Genomic DNA, 8,614 nt, shown 5'->3' with positions numbered 1-8,614 from the left:
GAGTTTTGAATTATGCAGAACTTATCAGCACACATACACCGAAAATTCTTAAACAATACACTCAAATATCTTCGTGTAACATCCAAATATCTTCGTGTTACACCCAAATTTGCTGCAAATACAGAAAAATATTTTCTCTAATGCTGCATTTTTTTCTTGTTCTTTTTTTCCTTATTTCTTTCTTTCTTTTAGTTGAATGAATGTAAGTTCATCATCTTCCAAATATTTTTGCAACATTATGTATTTCTTCTTCTTTTTTGTTTAATTTTTTTGTTTTTATTGTTGTTTAGAGAGTAAAACAAGAAAAAACTTGAGAAGGTAAAACAAAAAGAAAAAGATGAATAAGTGGTGCACGAAATTGTGATCTCAGGCAACGGCGCCAAAAAACTATGTACGCACGTCTTAATAAATCGTTTTTTTTTTATTCACAACTTCGATACAACTAACCAGCAAGTGCACTGGGTCGTCCAAGTAATAAACCTTACGTGAGTAAGGGTCGATCCCACGGAGATTGTTGGTATGAAGCAAGCTATGGTCATCTTGTAGATCTCAGTCAGGCGGATATCAAATGGTTATGGAGTTTTCGAAAATAATAATAAATAAACAGAGAATAAAGATAGAAATACTTATGTATATCATTGGTGAGAATTTCAGATAAACGTATAGAGATGCTTTCGTCCCTCTGAACTTCTGCTTTCCTGCTGTCTTCATCCAATCAATCCTACTCTTTTCCATGGCTGGCTTTATGTAAGGACATCACCGTTGTCAATGGCTACTTTTCATCCTCTCTGTGAAAATGGTCCGATGCGCTGTCACTGCATGGCTAATCATCTGGAGGCATCACCGTGGTCAATGGCTGCATCCTATCCTCTTGTGAAAATGGTCCAAATGCTCTGTCACAGCACGGCTAATCATCTGAGGTTCTCGATCATACTGGAATAGGATTCACCCTCCTTTTGCGTCTGTCACTACGCCCAGCACTCGCGAGTTTGAAGTTCGTCACAGTCATTCAATCCCAGAGTCCTACTCGAAATACCACAGACAAGGTTTAGACTTTCCGGACTCTCATGAATGCCGCCATCAATCTAGCTTATACCACGAAGATTCTGATTAAGAGATCTCAGAGATACTCATTCAATCTAAGGTGGAACGGAAGTGGTTGTCAGGCACGCGTTCGTGGGGGAATGATGATGATTGTCACGCTCATCACATTCATATTGAAGTACGAATGAATATCTTAGAAGCGGAATAAGTTGAATTGAATAGAAAAACAGTAGTACTTTGCATTAAATCATGAGGAACAGCAGAGCTCCACACCTTAATCTATGGAGTGCAGAAACTCTACCGTTGAAAAATACATAAGTGAATACAGGGTAAGCATGGCCGAGTGGCCAGCCTCCCATGGAGGTCTAGAGATCTAAAAATGATCAAAAGATGATCCCCGGATCATAAGATGTCTAATACAATAGTAAAAAGTCCTATTTATACTAAACTAGTTACTAGGGTTTACAGAAGTAAGTAATTGATGCATAAATCCAAATCCGGGGCCCACTTGGTGTGTGCTTGGGCTGAGCTTGAATGTTACACGTGCAGAGGCTCTTTCTGGAGTTGAACGCCAGGTTGTAACGTGTTTCTGGCGTTCAACTCTGGTTCGTGACGTGTTTCTGGCGTTTAACTCTAGACTGCAGCGTAGAACTGGCGTTCAACACCCTTTTGCGTCATCAAAACTCGGCCAAAGTATGGACTATTATATATTTCTGGAAAGCCCTGGATGTCTACTTTCCAACGCAATTATAAGTGCGCCATTTTGAGTTCTGTAGCTCTAGAAAATCCACTTTGAGTGCAGGGAGGTCAGAATCCAACAGCATCAGCAGTCCTTCTTCCACCTCTGAATATGATTTTTGCTCAAGTCCCTCAATTTCAGCCAGAAAATACCTGAAATCACAGAAAAACACACAAACTCATTGTAAAGTCCAGAAATGTGAATTTAACATAAAAACTAATGAAAACATCCCTAAAAGTAACTAGATTCTACTAAAAACATACTAAAAACAATGCCAAAAAGCGTATAAATTATCCGCTCATCACAACACCAAACTTAAATTGTTGCTTGTCCCCAAGCAACTGAAAATCAAATAGGATAAAAAGAAGAGAATATACTATAAATTCTAAACTATCAATGAAACATAGCTCCAATCAGATGAGCGGGACTTGTAGCTTTTTGCCTCTTGAATAGTTTTGGCATCTCACTTTATCCATTGAAGTTCAGAATGATTGGCATCTATAGGAACTCAGAGTTCAGATAGTGTTATTGATTCTCCTAGTTCAGTATGTTGATTCTTGAACACATCTACTTTATGAGTCTTAGCCGTGGCCCTAAGCACTTTGTTTTCCAGTATTACCACCGGATACATAAATGCCACAGACACATAATTGGGTGAACCTTTTCAGATTGTGACTCTGCTTTGCTAAAGTCCCCAATTAGAGGTGTCCAGGGTTCTTAAGCACACTCTTTTTTTTGCTTTGGACCTTGACTTTAACCGCTCAGTCTCAGGTTTTCACTTGACACCTTCACGCCACAAGCACATGGTTAGGGACAGCTTGGTTTAGCCGCTTATGCCAGGATTTTATTCCTTTAGGCCCTCTTATCCACTGATGCTCAAAGCCTTGGGATCCTTTTTATTTACCCTTGCCTTTTGGTTTTAAGGGCCATTGGCTTTTTGCTCTTGCCTCTTGGTTTTAAGAGCTTTTGGCTTTTTCTGCTTGCTTTTTCTTTTTCTTTCTATTTTTTTCGCCATTTTTTTTCTGCAAGCTTTGTTCTTTGCTGCTTTTTCTTGCTTCAAGAATCATTTTTATGATTTTTCAGATTATCAAATAACATGTCTCCTTGTCATCATTCTTTCAAGAGCCAACATATTTAACATTCTTAAACAACAACTTCAAAAGACATATGCACTGTTCAAGCATTCATTCAGAAAACAAAAAGTATTGTCACCACATCAATATAATTAAACTAAGTTCAAGGATAAATTCGAAACTCATGTACTTCTTGTTCTTTTGAATTAAAACATTTTTCATTTAAGAGAGGTGATGGATTCATAGGACATTCATAACTTTAAGACATAGTTACTAAATACTAATGATCATGTAATAAGACACAAACATGGATAAGCACTCAACATAAAGAAAATGAAAAACAGAGAATGTAAGAACAAGAAATGAGTCCACCTTAGTGATGGTGGTGTTTTCTCCTCGAGGAACCAATGATGTCCTTGAGCTCTTCTATGTCCCTTCCTTGTCTTTGTTGCTCCTCCCTCATTGCTTTTTGATCTTCTCTAATTGCATGAAGGATGATGGAGTGCTCTTGATGTTCCACCCTTAATTGTCCCATGTTGGAACTTAATTCTCCTAGGGAGGTATTGATTTGCTCCCAATAGTTTTGTGGAGGAAGATGCATTTGAGGCATCTCCAGGATCTCATGGTGATGAGCTTCATGCGTTTCTTGAGATCCATGAATGGGCTCTCTTGCTTGCTCCATCCTTTTCTTAGTGATGGGCTTCTCTTCCTCAATGGGAATGTCTCCTTCTATGAAAGCTCCAGCTGAGTAACATAGATGGCAAATAAGATGAGGGAAAGCTAGCCTTGCCATGGGGTAAGACTTTTTGGCTATTTTGTAGAGTTCAAGGGAGATGACTTCATGAACTTCTACTTCCTCTCCAATCATGATGCTATGAATCATGATAGCCCGATCCACAGTAACTTCAGATCGGTTTCTAGTGGGGATGATGGAGCGTTGGATGAACTCTAACCATCCTCTAGCCACAGGCTTGAGGTCTAGTCTTCTTAGTTGAATCGGCTTGCCTTTGGAGTCAATCTTCCATTGATCTCCTTCCACACATATGTCCATGAGGACTTGGTCCAACCTTTGATTAAAGTTGACCCTTCTAGTGTAGGGGCGTGCATCTCCTTGCATCATGGGCAAGTTAAACGCCAACCTCACGTTTTCCGGACTAAAATCTAAGTATTTCCCCCGAACCATGGTGAGATAATTCTTTGGGTTCGGGTTCTTACTTTGATCATGGTTCCTAGTGATCCATGCATTGGCATAGAACTCTTGAACCATTAGGATGCCGACTTGTTGGATGGGGTTTGTTAGAACTTCCCAACCTCTTCTTTGGATTTCATGTCGGATCTCCGGATACTCATTTCTCTTGAGCTTAAAAGGGACCTCAGGGATCACCTTCTTCTTGGCCACAACATCATAGAAGTGGTCTTGATGGGCTCTGGAGATGAACCTTTCCATCTCCCATGACATGGAGGTGGAAGCTTTTGTCTTCCCTTTCCCTTTTCTAGAGGATTTTCCGTCTTAGGTGCCATCAATGGTAATGGAAAAATAAAAAGCTTATGCTTTTACCACACCAAACTTAGAATATTGCTCGCCCTCGAGCAAGAGAAGAAAGAATAGATGAAGAAGAAGAAGAAAACATGGAGGAGAGGAGGGAGAGGTGTATTCGGCCAAGAAGAGAAGAGAGGGTTGTGTTGTGTAAAAATGAAGAAGAATGGAGGGCTTTATATAGGGAGGGGAGGGGAGTTTAGTTTCGGCCATATAGGGTGGGTTTGGGTGGGAAATTGATTTTGAATTTTGAAGGTAGGTGGAGTTTATGAGGTAGGTTTATGGGGAAGAGTGGATGGATGTGAGTGGTGAAGTGGTGATAGGGAAGAGAGATTGAGGTGATTGGTGAAGAGTTTTGGGGGAGAGTGTTTATTGGGAAGAGAGGATGAACATTGAGAAGAGGGAAGAGAGTGAGTGGTGGTAGGTGGGGATCCTGTGGGGTCCACAGATGCTGAGTTGATCCTGTGGGATCCACAGATCCTGAGGTGTCAAGGAATTGCATCCCTGCACCAATTAGGCATGTAAAATGCCTTTGCATGCATTTCTGGCATTTAAACGCCGAATTGATGCTTGTTCTGGGCGTTCAGCGCCCAGATGCAGCATATTTCTGGCGTTGAACGCCAGCCAGATGCTTGTTTCTGGCGTTCAGCGCCAGCTTTCCTCACTGTGCATTTCTGGCGTCTGAACGCCAGGATGCTGCTTGTTTCTGGCATTCAACGCCAGAAACATGCTCTGTTCTGGCGTTGAACGCCAGACAGATGCTCCTTACTGGCGTTTAAACGCCAGTAAGATTCTCCTCCAGGGTGTGATTTTTCTTCTGCTGTTTTTGATTCTGTTTTCAATTTTTCTATTTATTTTGTGACTCCACATGATCATGAACCTAATAAAACATGAAATAACAATAAAAGTAAATTAAAATTAGATAAATAAAAATTGGGTTGCCTCCCAACAAGCGCTTCTTTAATTTCAATAGCTTGATAGTGGGCTCTCATGGAGCCTCACAGATGTTCAGAGCATTGTTGAGACTCCCCAACACCAAACTTAGAGTTTGGATATGGGAGTTCAACACCAAACTTAGAGTTTGGTTGTGGCCTCCCAACACCAAACTCAGAGTTTGACTGTGGGGGCTCTGGTTGACTCTGTTTAGAGAGAAGCTTACTGTGCCTCTTTTCCATGTTTACAGAAGGATATCCTTGAGTTTTAAACTCAAGGGAGTCCTCATTCAATTGAAGGACTAGTTCACCTCTGTTAACATCAATCACAGCTCTTGCTGTGGCTAGGAAGGGTCTTCCAAGGATGATGGATTCATCCTCATCCTTCCCAGTATCTAGGATTATGAAATCAGCAGGGATGTAAAGGCCTTCAACCTTTACTAATATGTCCTCTACTTGTCCATAAGCCTGTTTTCTGGAATTGTCTACCATCTCTAATGAGATTTTAGCAGCTTGTACCTCAAAAATTCCCAGTTTCTCCATTACAGAGAGTGGCATGAGGTTTATTCCTGACCCCAGGTCTCATAGAGCCTTCTCAAAGGTCATGGTGCCTATGGTACAAGGTATTAGGAACTTTCCAGGATCCTGTTTCTTCTGAGGCAGTCTCAGTTGATCCAATGCATTTAGTTCATTGGTGAACAGGGGGGGTTCATCTCCCCAAGTTTCATTACCAAATAAATTGGCATTCAGCTTTATGATTGCACCAAGGAACTTGGTAACTTGCTCTTCTGTAGCATCCTCATTCTCTTCAGAAGAGGAATACTCATCAGAGCTCATGAAGGGCATAAGGAGGTTCAATGGAATCTCTATGGTCTCTAGATGAGTCTCAGATTCCTTTGGTTCCTCCGAAGAAAACTCCTTATTGATCACTGGACGACCCAGGAGGTCTTCCTCACTGGGATTCACGTCCTCCCCTTCCTCTTTGGATTTGGCCATGATGGTTATATCAATGGCCTTGCACTCTCCTTTTGGATTTTCTTCTGTATTGCTTGGGAGAGTACTAGGAGGGATTTCAGTGATCCTTTTACTCAGCTGGCCCACTTGTGCCTCCAAATTTCTAATGGAGGACCTTGTTTCATTCATGAAACTCACAGTGGCCTTGGATAGATCAGAGACTAAATTTGCTAAATTAGAGGTATTTTGTTCAGAGTTCTCTGTCTGTTGCTGAGTGGATGATGGAAAAGGTTTATTACTATTAAACCTGTTTCTTCCACCATTATTAAAGCCTTGTTGAGGCTTTTGTTGATCCTTCCATGAGAGATTTGGGTGATTTCTCCATGAGCGATTATAGGTGTTTCCATATGGTTCACCCATATAATTTACCTCTGCTATTGCAGGGTTTTCAGGATCATAAGCTTCTTCTTCAGAAGATGCCTCTTGAGTACTGTTGGATGCAGCTTGCATTCCATTCAGACTCTAAGAAATCATATTGACTTGCTGAGTCAATATTTTATTCTGAGGCATCCCATTACTCACATGATTCCTCTCAGAAGTGTACATGAACTGGTTATTAGCAACCATGTCAATGAGTTCTTGAGCTTCTGCAGGCATTTTCTTTAGGTGAATGGATCCACCTGCAGAAGTATCCAATGACATCTTAGCTAATTCAGACAGACCATCATAGAATATATCCAGGATGGTCCATTCTGAAAGCATGTCAGAAGGACACTTTTTGGTCAGTTGCTTGTATCTCTCCCAAGCTTCGTAGAGGGATTCACCTTCTTTCTGTTTGAAGGTTTGAACATCCACTCTAAGCTTGCTAAGCTTTTGAGGAGGAAAGAACTTGGCCAAGAAAGCTGTGACCAGCTTATCCCAAGAGTTCAGGCTATCTTTGGGTTGAGAGTCCAACCACACTCTAGCTCTGTCTCTTACAGCAAAAGGGAAAAGCATGAGCTTGTAGACTTCAGGATCTACTCCATTAGTCTTAACAGTATCACAGATCTGCAAGAATTCAGTTAAGAACTAAAAAGGATCTTTAGATGGAAGTCCATGAAATTTGCAGTTCTGCTGCATCAGAGAAACTAATTGAGGTTTCAGCTCAAAATTGTTTGCTCCAATGGTGGGATGGAGATGCTTCTTCCATGTAAATTAGAATTAGGTGCAGTAAAGTCACCAAGCATCCTCCTTGCATTATTATTATTTTCGGCTGCCATCTCCTCTTCTTGTTCGAAAATTTCTGAAAGGTGCTTGCTGGATTGTTGTAATTTAGCTTCTCGTAGTTTCCTCTTTAGAGTCCTTTCAGGTTCTGGATCTGCTTCAACAAGAATGTTCTTGTCCTTGCTCCTGCTCATATGAAAAAAGAGGGAATAGAAAAATAATAATAGGGATCCTTTTTGCCCAAGTATAGAGGTTCCCCTGTGTGAGTATAAGAAGAAAAGAATGTAATGTAAAGAAGGGAAGAAGAGAAAATTCGAACACAGATAGAAGAGGGGGTTCGAATTTGTGTGAGATGAAGTGTTAGTAGATGAATAAATAAATAGAAGGAGATGAGAGAGAAAGAGGATTTTCGAAAATAATTTTTGAAAAAGAGTTAGTGATTTTCGAAAATAGTTTTTGAGAAAGGTTAGTAATTTTCGAAAATTAGGAATAAAATTAAAATCGAAAATTAAAATAATTAGTTAATTAAAAAGAAATTTTGAAAAAGAGGGAGATATTTTCGAAAATTAGAGAGAAAGAGTTAGTTAGGTAGTTTTGAAAAAGATAAGAAACAATCAAAAAGTCAATTAGTTAGTTGAAAAAGATTTGAAAATCAATTTTGAAAAGATAAGAAGATAAGAAGTTAGAAAAGATATTTTAAAACCAAATTTTTGAAAAAGATAAGATTTTTTAAAAAAAGAGATATGATAAAAAGATATGATTAGAATTAGTTTTGAAAAAGATTTGATTTTTAAAATCACAATTAATGACTTGATTCACAAGAAACCACAAGATATGATTCTAGAACTTAAAGTTTGAATCTTTCTTAACAAGTAAGTAACAAACTTGAAATTTTTGAATCAAAATATTAATTGATGATGTTATTTTCAAAAATTACGTGATAAAGATAAGAAAAAGATTTTTGAAAAATATTTGTAAAATTTTCGAAAATAAATAAGAAAAGTGAAAAAGATATGATTTTTGAAAAAGATTTAAAAAAAATAAGATTTTTAAATTGAAAATTTGATTTGACTCATAAGAAACAACTAAGTTTTAAAAAGTTTTGAAAAAGTCAACTCAAATTTTTGAAATT

At 39.0% G+C, this 8,614-nt stretch overlaps 1 non-coding gene across 1 annotated transcript; it reads left to right on the top strand.

The window, feature by feature from the left end:
- Positions 1–7,035: 7,035 nt before the first annotated feature.
- Positions 7,036–7,143, top strand: LOC112725180 (small nucleolar RNA R71). The gene has a single exon (XR_003164304.1). It is a non-coding gene; the product is annotated as a small nucleolar RNA R71 (small nucleolar RNA).
- The last annotated feature ends 1,471 nt before the right edge of the window (positions 7,144–8,614 follow it).

This window comes from Arachis hypogaea, chromosome 11 (genome assembly GCF_003086295.3).
Source record: "Arachis hypogaea cultivar Tifrunner chromosome 11, arahy.Tifrunner.gnm2.J5K5, whole genome shotgun sequence".
In the NCBI taxonomy this organism is placed as follows: domain Eukaryota; kingdom Viridiplantae; phylum Streptophyta; class Magnoliopsida; order Fabales; family Fabaceae; genus Arachis; species Arachis hypogaea.
This window is presented reverse-complemented; position numbering and strand designations above follow the sequence as displayed.